Source organism: Rattus norvegicus, chromosome 2, assembly GCF_036323735.1.
Source record: "Rattus norvegicus strain BN/NHsdMcwi chromosome 2, GRCr8, whole genome shotgun sequence".
Classification (NCBI taxonomy): domain Eukaryota; kingdom Metazoa; phylum Chordata; class Mammalia; order Rodentia; family Muridae; genus Rattus; species Rattus norvegicus.
The window spans coordinates 179409213-179422251 of NC_086020.1; positions in this window are offsets into that span (position 1 = coordinate 179409213).

The window sequence follows — 13039 nt, forward strand, 5'->3', positions numbered from 1 at the left end:
TATTATTAATCAATTATTTCATTCATTTGAATCTGTAATGTTGCCTTTCTCTAAGTCTCCCCTTGCAGAGGTATTTCCTACATGTACCATCCCCTTTGGCTTTGAGAGCATCCAGGGAAGCATCGTGTTCTGAAGTATCCAGTCTCAACCGAAATATTTCATTCCCTCTGATTAAGGTGAGAGAAGGCAGTCCTCTGCTACATATGTGCCAGGAACTTTGAACAAGCCCATGTATGTTCTTGGGATGGTGACTTAATCTCTGGGTGCTTCCTGGGGTCTGGATTCATTGACACTATTGGTATTCCTATAGGGTTGCCATTCTCTTCAGTGTGTTTACCCCTACCCCTAACCCTTCCATGGCGGTCTCTGACCTCAGTCCAATGCTTGGCTCTGAGTATCTGTATCTGTCTTAGTCACATGCTGGTAGAGCCTCTCAGTGTACAGCCATGTTAGGCTCCTGTCTGCAAATAGAACATAGATAGCATCAGTAACTGTGTCATGGTTTGTTGCTTGCCCATGAGATCTCAAGTTGGACTGAACACTGATTGACATTCATTCTGACTCCATGTTAGTCCCTGTATTTTTCAGACAGGTAGAATTTTGGGTCAATAGTGTTGACAATGGAGTACTGTCCCCATCCCTGCCCTGGGGACCCTGCCAATCGACTGGATGTGGTTTCTTTTCCCCATGGTTGGACATTTTGGTTAAGGTCACCCACACTACGTCCTGAGAACCTTTTCCATTCCATGACTCTGAGACTTTCTATAGGTTTTTGACACTCCCACCATTTCTATATAGACATTGCCATTAATTCACTTTGTCCTCTGTGATTCTCTCCTGTTTCCTTTCATTCCCACCTCCGACTGAGGTGCCTCCATCCCCATTTTTCCCATGATTTTTTTGTACTTTTGGCTAATATTCACATATCAGCCAGAATATCTCAATCATGTTGCTTTTCATCGGTGTTATCTCACCCAGGATGATTTTCCTAGTTCCATCCATTTGCCTGAAAAATTTATGTTGCTTTTCTTTTTAACAGCTGTATAGTATTCCATTATATAAAGGAACCACAATTTTTGTGCCAAACTAAGGTGTGAAATCAACCCATTAGAACAAATGAAAACAATAAAAAGTATCAACAAAAGGAAAAGCCGGTTCTTTGAGAAAATCTAAAAGATAGATAAACACTTACCCAAACTAACTAAAAGGTACAAAGGCAGTATATAAATTAACACAATCAAGAGTGAAATGGAAGAGAAAACAAGAGAAACAGTAAATTTTAAAAATCATCAGATCTTACTACAAAGTCTATAAATAATTAAACTTGAGAATCTAGACGATACAGACAATTATCTAGACAGATACCATGTACCAATGTTAAATCAAGATCAGGTTAAGAATCTAAACAGTCCCAGTACTTCTAAGGAAATAGATGCAGTTGTTAAATCCCTCCTGCTAAAAAAAATATCAGTCTATATGGTTTGAGTGCAAAATTTGCAAATTTCTTCTAGTCTTTCAAAGAAGTCCTAATAACCCTTCTCCTCAAACTATTCCAGAAGAACAGAAGCAGAAGGAACACTACCTAATTCATTCTGAAACCACAGTTACTGTGATACCTAAATCACACAAAGACCCAGTAAAGAAAGTGTACTTCAGAAGAGTTTCACTCATTAACATTGATGCAAAATAAACAATACAATTCTCAAAAATTGAATAAAAGAACACATATAAAAATCATTCACCATTATAAAGTAAGTTATCTCCCAGAGATTCATGAGTGGTTTCACATACAAAAATCTATTAATATAATCTAAATATAAACCAACTAAAAATTTCATAGGTTCATCTAATTAGATGCTGAAAAAGGCTGTAACAAAATACAACACCTCTTTATGTTAAAAGTGTTGAAGAGATCAGGAATTCAAGACACATATCCAAACATAATAAAAGCAATATAGTATGAGCCAATAGCCAGCATCAAATTAAATGGAGAGAAATTTGAAGCAAGTCCATTAAAATTAGGGATAAGATAAGCCTTCCTACTCTCTCCCTATCTATTCAATATAGTAGTTAAAATTCTAGCTAGGTCAAGAAGACAAAACAAGACCAAGGTGCAATGAATTGAAAGGAAGAAGTAAAGCATCCACTATTTAAGGATGATATTATAGTATATATAAACTAACTCCAAAATTCTACCAGATATCTATCTCAGGTGGTAAACAACTAAAGCAGGGTGGCTGGATATAAAATTAGCTCAAAGGAATCAGTACCATTCTTTAGTACATATGATAAATGGGATAAGAAAGAAAGTAGGGAAACAATACCATTCATAATAGCCACAAATAATATAAAATACCTTGATGTCAATCAAACTTAACTAGTGAAATATCTCTATGACAAGAACTTTTATTCTCTGAAGAAAGAAATTGAGGAATTTAGATGTTGATTGTGTTTTTATGTTGGATGGAGGGTTTCTTTTATTTTTTCATTTTTTCTCACTCTCTTATCATCTGGCACATGTGCCTGTGGTTTTGAAGGTGGCCTACATCCAGTTTGGGATTGGAGTTCTTGTGTCCCTTACGGCCTCTAATCCAGCAGGAAGTCTTCACTCAAGTTGGGGACTGTTTTAAGGAAGACAAGTCCAATGCTTACACAAGGTTTTTTATTGTGTATTATAAGGTATTGAATTGTGGATTAGTCTTCTGTCTTATATGGGGCATTTATAACAGGGTATCTCTGCCAAAGACCATGTTATTCAGCTCATCATGGCCTGTGATTGGGCAGGGTGTGTCTGCTGGAGTTGGGCACTGGTCTTCTGGCACATATGGCCTGTGGTTGGGCAGGGGCAGTTTGAAAAGTATACTGAGTGAGTGGGCAGATGGTCTACTCATTTTCTATTAGTCTTGGCTTCTGACAGGGAGTATCTTGCTTTATTTTCAATTTCCAGCAGCATGTACTACAAAATACTTGTCTTTTTTACTGTGATACCTAAATCACACAAAGACCCAGTAAGAAAGTGTATTTCAGACCAGTTTCAGTTAGTAACATTTATGCAAAATAAAAAAGAAAATTCTCACAAATCGAATCCAAGAACACAGATTAAAAAACCATTCTTCATGATAAAGTAAGTTATCTCCCAGGGATTCATGAGTGGATCTACATACAAAAATCTATTAATATAATCTAAATATAAACCAACAAAAAAATCATAGGTTCATCTAATTAGATACTGTAAAAGCCTTTAACAAAATATGATACCCCTTTATGTTAAAAGTTTTTACGAGATCAGGAATTCAAGGCACATAACCAAACATAATAAAAGCATCATAGAATGAGCCAATAGCAACCATCAAATTAAATGGAGAGAAATTTGTAGCAAGCCCACTAAAATTAGGGATAAGACTTCCTTCTCTCTCCCTATCTATTCAATATAGTAGTTAAAATTCTAGCTAGATCAAGAAGACAAAAGACGATCAAGGTGCTATGAATTGGAATGGAAGAAGTCAAGGATCCACTATTTAAGGATCATATTATAGTATATACTATATATATATATATATAGTATATACTATATATATATATAGTGTATATATATATATATATATATTAACTCCAAAATTCTACCAGAGATCTCTCTCAGGTGGGAAACAACTAGGCAAAGCATCTGTATAGAAAATCAACTCAAAGGAATCAGTACCATTCTTTTGTACAAATGATAAGTGGGATGAGAATGAAACTAGGGAAACAGTAGCCTTCATAATAGCCCCAAATAATGTAAAATACCTTGGTGTAAATCAAACTTAACTAGTGAAATATCTCTATGACAAGAACTTTAATTCCCTGAAGAAAAAAAATGACGACTTTGGATGTTGATTGTGCTTTTATGTTGGATGGAGGGATTTTTTATTATTATTTTTTCTCACTCACTTATCATCTGGCCAATGTGCCTGTGGTTTTGAAGGATGCCTACATCCAGTTTGAGACTGGAGTTCTTGTGTCCCTTATGGCCTCTAGTCCAGCAGGAAGACTTCACTCAAGTTGGGTACTGTTCTTTAGGAAGGCAAGTCCTATGCTTATGCAAGGGATTTTAGCTGGAATTGTGAATTCGTCTTCCATCCTATATGGGCCATTTATAGCATAGGGTATGTCTGCCAAAGACCATGTTATTCAGCACATCATGGCCTGTGATTGAGTGCGGTGTATCTGCTGGAGTTGGGCACTAGTCTCCTGGCACATACGGCCTGTGGTTGTGCAGGAGCAGTTTGCAAAGTATACTGAGTAAGTGGGGAATATGCAGATGGCCTACTGATCTTCTATTAGTCTTGGCTTCTGATAGGGAGTATCTTGTTTTATTTTCAATTTCCAGCAGCATGTACTACAAAATACTTGTCTTTTCAATATTCTCTAAGTCAGTTGTTCTCAACTTGTGGGCTTTAGGTTACCTTTAGGGTAACAGAGACTTTTCACAAAGTTTTCATATCAAAGACCCTGCATATAAAATATTTACTTTACAGTCCATAAAATTGATGTTATAGAACATCAACAAATTACTTTTATTGCTGTGGATCAATCATAACCTGCAGAACTGTATTAAAGGCTTGCCAAATTAGTAAATGTAAAATCTACTACTCTAGAGGATCAAAATTTATTTTTGGCATGTGCATGAGAAATTTGATCCCTAACAGAGTGAACCCTGACCTTCTTTTCCTTTGTAGCTCTCTAACTCTTCTTTACCATTTAGTTTCTAGAAGGTTGGTCAAGGAACATTGGAAGTTGATTATTCTTTCAACTTTTAAATTTATATTTTTTCAACAGCATAAGATGCCTCATGCTATGTTCCCAATGGGGGGCAGCACACCAAAACTAGTAGATATCCTCAAACAGTACTCAGTGAAAATACCACAGGATCCAGAGTCAATGGCATCTGAGCTTCAGAGTTGCAAAGCAGAAATGACAGACCACAGGTCTGAGGGCAGATCCTAACTCACTGCCTCTCTTACTTCTTCAGATTTCAGTATTGCCACTCATAAAATGAAGGTGCCATTAACTGCCAGGTGTCTTAATGTGGGGCCTTACTGGTGTACCTTCCACAGTACAGAAGGATAAGTCGGAAATTTTTTGCTCACAGGGTAGCCTGCAGAGGAGATGAGTGGGCTAGAAGATTGAGTGATTTAACCATGATAGTTCAGGCAAAATTAAAGATGGCTGTCTACCAATCAGGTGCTTATTTCTTTATACAGGTTATACAGAACAATGAGAGACTAGTAATTATTCAAGTGGCACAGAATATATATTTGACTTTACATTACATATCCCAGGTTACAAGTTCATTCACTATCAGAAAATACAAACAGATCTGATTCTTCTTATTAGTGTTATGTCACCAATTCAGAGTCTAAAGAATGGCACCTCCAAAGCAAACACATTATATATATGATAGCCTGCATTTAAGCTGTATATTTGCTGTTTGATAGCTTTCCCAAAAAACAGAAAATATCAGAGATAGTCTTTTTATGAATAGAAAACTTTAAAACTCATCTTGTTTAGCTATATATCTCATCATCTATGCTAAAATGTAAGAAAGGCTTACTTAAGCCAATATACCTCACTGAGTTTTATTTCTTCAGAAGTGTTATCCCTGAATTACACTTAACTACACTTTTACAGACTCCTAATCCTATAATAATAAAGAAACCATCACTCTAAAACCTCTTCTGGCCAATGAGAGTTTTTCATTTATTGATGTTTATTCTGCATCATCATAGTGTAGGAGACTGCTCAAGAGCTGATACTCCAAGAATATTCCTAGAATCATCTCTCTGTAGGCTAATCTGTACGTACTGATCACCAGTGTCTAAAGAAAACTTACTAATAATAGCAAAATAAAGTTTATTTTAGGATTTTCCTAAAAGGATTTAGACATAAATTTATCAGGAATGAACAGAAAATGAAACAAAGAAATTTGGTGGAACTTTTGGGATCAATTAAGTATATCATCATATCATCTGAAAATAGTGATATTTTGATTCTTCCTTTGCCATTTGTATCAATTTCACCTCCTATGTTTTCTGATTGCTCTCGCTAGGACTTCGAGTACTATACTGAATAAGTAGGGAGAGAGTGGGCAGCCTTGTCTAGTTCCTGATTTAGTGGGATTGCTTTAAGTTACTCTCCATTTAGTTTCATGTTGGCTACTAGTTGCTGTGTATTGCTTTTATTTTGTTTAGGTATGGGCTTTGAATTTCTCAACTTTCTAAGTCTTTTAGCATGAAGGTGTATTGGATTTTGTCAAATGGTTTCTCAGTACTTAATAAAACGATCATGTGTTTTTTCCATTGAGTTTATTTACATAGTGGATTAGATTGATGGATTTCTATATATTTAGACGTACCTTCACCCCTGAGATGAATCCTACTTGGTCATGATGAATGACCATTTTGATGTGTTCTTGGATTTGACTTGTGAGAATTTTATTGAATATCTTTTGTGGAGATATTCATAAGGGACGTTGGTCTAAAGTTCTCTTTCTTGGTTGGTTCTTTGTGTGGTTTAGGTATAAGCATAACTGTGACTTCATAAAAGGAATTGGGTAGTGCTCCCTCTGTTTCTATTTTGTGGAATAGTTTGGACACTAGTGGTATGAGTTCTTCTATGAAGGTCTGATAGAGTTCCACACTATACCTATCTGTTCCTAGAATCTTTTTGGTTGGGAGACTTTTAATATGTGCTTCTTTTTTTTTTTCTGGAGCTGGGGACCGAACCCAGGGTCTTGTGCTTCCTAGGTAAGCGCTCTACCACTGAGCTAAATCCCCAGCCCTTAATATGTGCTTCTATTTCTTTAGTGGTTTTGTGACTGCTTAGATGGTTTAGCTAATCCTGATTTAACTTTGGTATCTGGTATCTGTCTAGAAAATTACCATTTCATCCAGTTTTTTCGGTTTTGTTGAATATAGGCTTTTGTAGCAGGATCCAATGATTTTTTTTTAATTTCCTCAGATTGTGTTTTTACATCTTCCTTCTATTTGATTCTCCAACATACAAGAAAGATACATCCTCCTCTATGTTCATAGCAGCCTAATTTATAATAGCCAGAAGCTGGAGAGAACCCATAGATCCTTAAACCCAGGAATGGATTCAAAACATGTGGTACATTTACACAATGGAGTACTGCTCACTATCAAAAACAATGACATGATGAAACTCACATGGAAATAGGTGGAACTAGAATATATCACCCTTAGTGAGGCAACCCAATAACAAAAATCAGACGTGGTATGCATTCAGTTATAATTTGATATTAGCGCAAAAACTGAAATTACCAAGATACAATCCACAGACCACATGAAGCTTAAGAAGAATGAAGATCAAAATGCAGAGGCTTCAGTCCTCCTTAAAAGGCAGAACAAAAATATCCATAAGAGGGGATGTGGAGACAAAGTTTTCTGCACAAACTGAAGGAATGATCATTCATAGCCTTCTGCACATTGGGATCCAGGTCATATATATGTGACCAAAAGTAGACATTATTGATGAAGCCAAGAAACACATGTTGGCAGGAGCTTGATATAGCTGCCTCCTGAGAGGATCAGCCAGAAAGAGACAAATTCTCTTTAAAAGGTATCAGCAAACCATTGAACTGAGAAGGAGGTCCCCATTGGAGGAATTAGAGAAAGGATTGAAGGAGCTCATGAATCTTGCAAAACCATAAGAACATCAATACTAACCAACCTGGGCTCCCAGGGACTAAGCTACTACCCAAAGAGTACACATGGACAGACCCATGGCTCCAGCCGTATATATAGCAGAGGATGGCCATGTTGGGCACTAATGGGAGGAGAAGCCCTCCTTCCTACCCAGGCTGGATCCCCCTTCAGTGTAAGGGAATATCAGGGTTGGGAGGAGCGAAGGGGGGATGGCTGGGAAGGGGGATCACCCTTATATAAGAAGGGGAGGGGATGGGATAGGAGGGTTTATGGACAGGAAACTGGGAAAGGAAATATCATTTAAAATGTAAATAAAAATATCCAATAAATAATGGAAAATTTTACAACCTAAATTTATCATTTGAACTATGAAATCTTTCTGGGTCAGTATAAGACACTTCTCATCTAATAAAATGCTAAATGTCATTCATTCAGAAAAACTGTTGCACTCATAGCCTATAAACCTAAAGCTCTTTGCAATGGGTTAAACCTAGTGAAAGTTGTTTATGAAGAAATGTTCAATTTCTTGAAACACATGAGAGGCAAGGACCAACATGCACAAGACAGAAGTCTTGGCTATTGACCTGTATAAGACGTGGAAAACAAATCAATCTGTTTCCTCAAAACTATTAGAGTCCATTAAAGACCTTTTCAACAAGACCTTTAAGTCTTGATTACCTAATGATGACACTTCCATAAATATGTGTGTTTATGATGCAACCTGAATAATGATAGATATAAACAGGCCTGGCCTGATCTAGAAGATTGCTGAACTGATCGCCTCACCTTTCTCCCCAATTTCACATGCTGAGCTGACAGAAATGGATAAAACTTAGATCCCACTGCTATGTGATATGTCTTATACAAAGAAGTAAATGTCTATCCAGTAGAAAAGTGGGAGTAATCAGTTACAAGGCATAAGATAGTTGGTAGAAATTTTATAGTGGGTAATGAGAATCAAACAGTCTAGGCAAATAGGCAACGTTAATACATAGCTAAGTACCTTATTTAGACAAATGGAAAGAGGATTCTTTTCTTTGTAAAAATATAGCTTAAGAAATAATTATCAGAGAAAAATTGTCCTCTGTGCTTGCATTTAATTTGATGGATTCTATTTTCTTGAATGTGAATAAAAGCATAATGCTGTTCACAAATACTCGAAGAATCTGTGCTGTTCCAGCCTACAAGACAGAGGGCAGTGACTTTCTTTCCTTTCATGATGATGATTTCCTCCCACAGTCTTGAACATTCTTCAATGAGTGTCAACACTTTAGAATTTGTTTTTCCTGACCCAGGATGGATTTCATGACCTGAAAATGTAGTGCAGTAGTCAGGCTCTGCCATCGCAAAGAGAAGAGTTAAACAGTTAATCTCTAACTAAATACACAGGAGAGAGAGGCATGGGGCTCAGACTAGGATGACCTCAAGAAATTCAACGAAACCAGACTGGACAAAAATAGGTGATGAGCTCAAAATTCTCCTTTCCTGGGAAAGTTCCCATTGTTAGAATTCCTTACCTATAGCAGTCTTCAATCAGTCCTACCATCATGTATCCTGAGATGTCAGTGAATTGTATCTTGTTAGCAGAGAACCCTGTGGCAATGAATACAAGTGTGCTTGAGAAACCTGAGTGCTGTGGGTTCAGGTAACTTTCATCCAACTTCCATCATCACGGTCCCTAATAGGAGCAACTTTCAGGAAATGAAGCAAATAACAGTTCCTAAGACCCATGTCTCAATGTGTTATCTGCAGAACTTATGACCCATTTCCATGTGTTCATTTCATCAAAAGTTGGCATATCATACTGCTTTTTGGAAAGTGCTAATCCTAGCTCTTACTACATGTTCTCTGATCCAAGGAGGGCATGAGGGTTTTGCATCAATATAAAGCAGGTACGTACACATTTGGTCAATAGGAAATTACAACAGGATCATTGATATATTCTTCTTTTGAAACTGAATGTTTTACTGAACATGTCTTATCTACTTTTCTTCAAGTGTGTTATAACCTCAAAGCAATAATGCTTTTGTCATTGATTTACTAAGTTTAAGCAAGCTAATCTGTAATAGCAGAAATGTACTAAACTTAGCTGAGAATAATTTAGATTTATAACAAACAGATCATTCTCTACACTATGACCTATTTTTAAAGTTGTTCCCAGATAAACTGGTTTATCATCCATCCTCTACTCTTATACACAAAATAGAATTATTTATTCTTTATTTATAACATTTATTTTCACACTGCACAAGGAAACATATGGCAAGATGCCTAGATCACAAGATCCAGGAACCCAGACCCAATCTGGAAAGAGATATTTTCCTTAATCATTAACTTGTCTCAACCTATCTTAGTCTTCTAAGTCAATAATGTGCTTGATATGCAGGAATGCTCACTGAATTTTTTCTAATCTTTGTAGCCCTCATTAATCCAGAAGGAAGGGGCACATTCTGCTTTTACTTCAAACCTTATTATATTCTACTTTCTAAGCAACTTAAAGCATGTTCTGAAACTTTCTATCAACTACTCAATCTTCCAAAATCAATTTAAATAATATCATAAATTTCATAAAATCTTTAATTCATTTGAACAATATTATTTTATGTATGTTTGTATTCATTTGGATATTCAGAAAAAATGCCTAAAAGAAGAAGCTATCCTTCAAACACTAATCTCATCAGGCAAAGGCAGTGAGAGTCTCCCCAAAACTCAGTCACACCATGCTAGACATTGGAACATTTCAATGAAAACTATGAGATGACCCATAAGTAGCTAGTAGGCATACTGTGATGAAGTCCCTGGGGCAGTGGTTCTTGAATATATACTAATTTCAGCTGTTAAAAATGGTGTGTCTTCTCCAGGAAGCTTACTTGTCCTGTTGGGTCTTCCAGAAAACACTCACTTTGCATAAATTATGTAAATACTATTACAGCCAGTAAATTAGCCCTTCATATGCACACACATATAAATGCACACACACATATATATATACATATACATATATTAGTATATTGTATATGTACATGTATACATATATATCATAATACTTAGGAAATCTAAAATCAAGGAAATGACATTTTATTGCCTTTCTTTAAAAGACATGTTCTCTCTTGACTCAGAATGGAAGGAAAGGATGGGTAAGTTATATTTTTGTTTTTGTTGCACAGCAATAGGTAAAGCTAAGTGGAGTGAAGATTTCTGGATAATGATCAAGGAATTCCATTTTTCATGGTGGCAAATGCAATATGGTGGGAATAAGTCTAGTTTGGGGCAACCAGACAATGAGATTGCTTGTCATATTTCAGTTGTTCAGATTGTACAGTATGGCATGAGAAGAACAGCTGATATATAATATGTAAAGACTCCTCTATCCTCCGAACGCTAATTCATGCCACAAAGCCAACAACCTCACCAATATGTACAACATCTAAGAACCACATGCTTTCACATGGGGATCTTATACATTAAAACCTTAATACTGACTCTAAAAAAAACAGTGGTAAGAAGGGATAAATAGAGGCCTCTGGGTGCTGAGGGTGATACCAGGCCAACAGCTCCTACCAAGTAACCAATACTGTGTGAAAGGAGATTCTCCCTGACTCAAGGTTGCATGAAGAATACAACTTGCCAACACAGGCTGAAGACAGGTAGAAGGTGAATAAATGCATCTTTAAGCCAGACCGTACATCCTTAGCCAAAAATAGTACACAGTAACAACCACATGAATGTAATGGCCCCTGTGCTCAGAAAAGTTGGTATGCAGCAATAGAAAACTCTGACATAGCAAATTACTAGCAGGTCATGGCTAGTAACTTAGAAGGAAACCTTCGCACTTACCATGTTGAAAATCATACAAAGTTTAAAAGGAGTAAAGTTATATTTTAACATCACAAATGTCTAGTGATGCTGACAAACACAAGCAATTCCAGTTCCCAGGAGTTCGAGGCAGGAACATTAAGTATAGCTAAGGATAAATGGAATAATATTGCATCAGTAAGGGTATATCAGGGCTAGGGATGTAGCTCTGCTAATACACTAATTCCCTGACAAATAATATTCTATTTTACATATTCTGATAACTGCATAAATATGACTCAGTGTTTAATGTCTGATATCATAGTACTTGAGAATTAAAGAGAGAGCAGCCTGGAGTTTGAAGTTATCTCTAGTGAGTTTAAGGCTAACCTTTAATTCATGAGCCCTTATCTAAAAAACACATGTGTAAATCTTCAGTAAAATTAGAAAATAATGTTTAAAATGTGTAGTTCCTATCAAATTAGAAAAACAAAATCACTCTATCATATAACTATCATAGTAAATAATCTTTGACTATATAAATAATAACGTACATATTTAACTTAAACAGAAGGTATCAAAAGAAGGTAGACAGAGGAATATTTACAAAATAAAAAATCCAAAAAGTATTTTTAATGATTTATCTACTATATTTTGAAGAGAGTTCCTTGTCTGGTCTTGTTATTTTGGCGTTCTGTACTATAGTACTGGGATGGGCATCTCCTTCATTAGGCTATAAAAGATTCTGGTATAATTTCATCCAAAATTTTCTCTATGACCTTGGCATCATTTTTATCCTTCGTCTATAACCAGAATTCAAAGGCTTTTGAGGTTTTGTTTGTTTGTTTGAGTTGTGCCTAAACTCCTTGTGTTCTGATTGTTTTTCTTTTGAATTTAGAGTCAATTCCTCTATTTCATCTTGTATCTTAGTATACTGTTTTCCATATTGAGGAGGTTCCTTTCTGGCATTTTTATTTGAAGTATTAGATTGTTTATTTCTAACATTGTTTTAGTTTCAGATTTTCATTCTCAAGCCCCCTCAGTCAGTGAGGCTCTGTCCCTGCAGATTTTAAAGAAATGTGAAAATCTGCCTGGGATATTCTGTAGAGTGCTAGAAAATGTGCAGAATAGTAGTGCAAACAAGTTTTTATTTTTCTTTTCCTTCCAAGCATGATTTAGGTTTACCGTATGTTTAAATAAGTACATGTACAGTGAGGGATACACCCTCTATTATGTCATATCACCTTCAGATATATAAATAAACCCAAGAATATTCCTCCCATGCATTTGCATTTCCAATAAAAATAATGTGGACATGTAAGAGAATGCTACATGTCCTTCCTTTTCTTATATATTCACTTATCAGAGTTTATTAAGTTCTTCCTAGAAGGCCACTCTTCGGCAAGAACATTCTGCACTCTGCTGCATTCATAATTCACAGTCTTCCATCACAGGAACCCACAACTATCCGTTCTTATTTTGCAGAAACTTAGAAAATAAAACTGTCCATATACAGGTTGAATAGCTTTACCACAAAATTT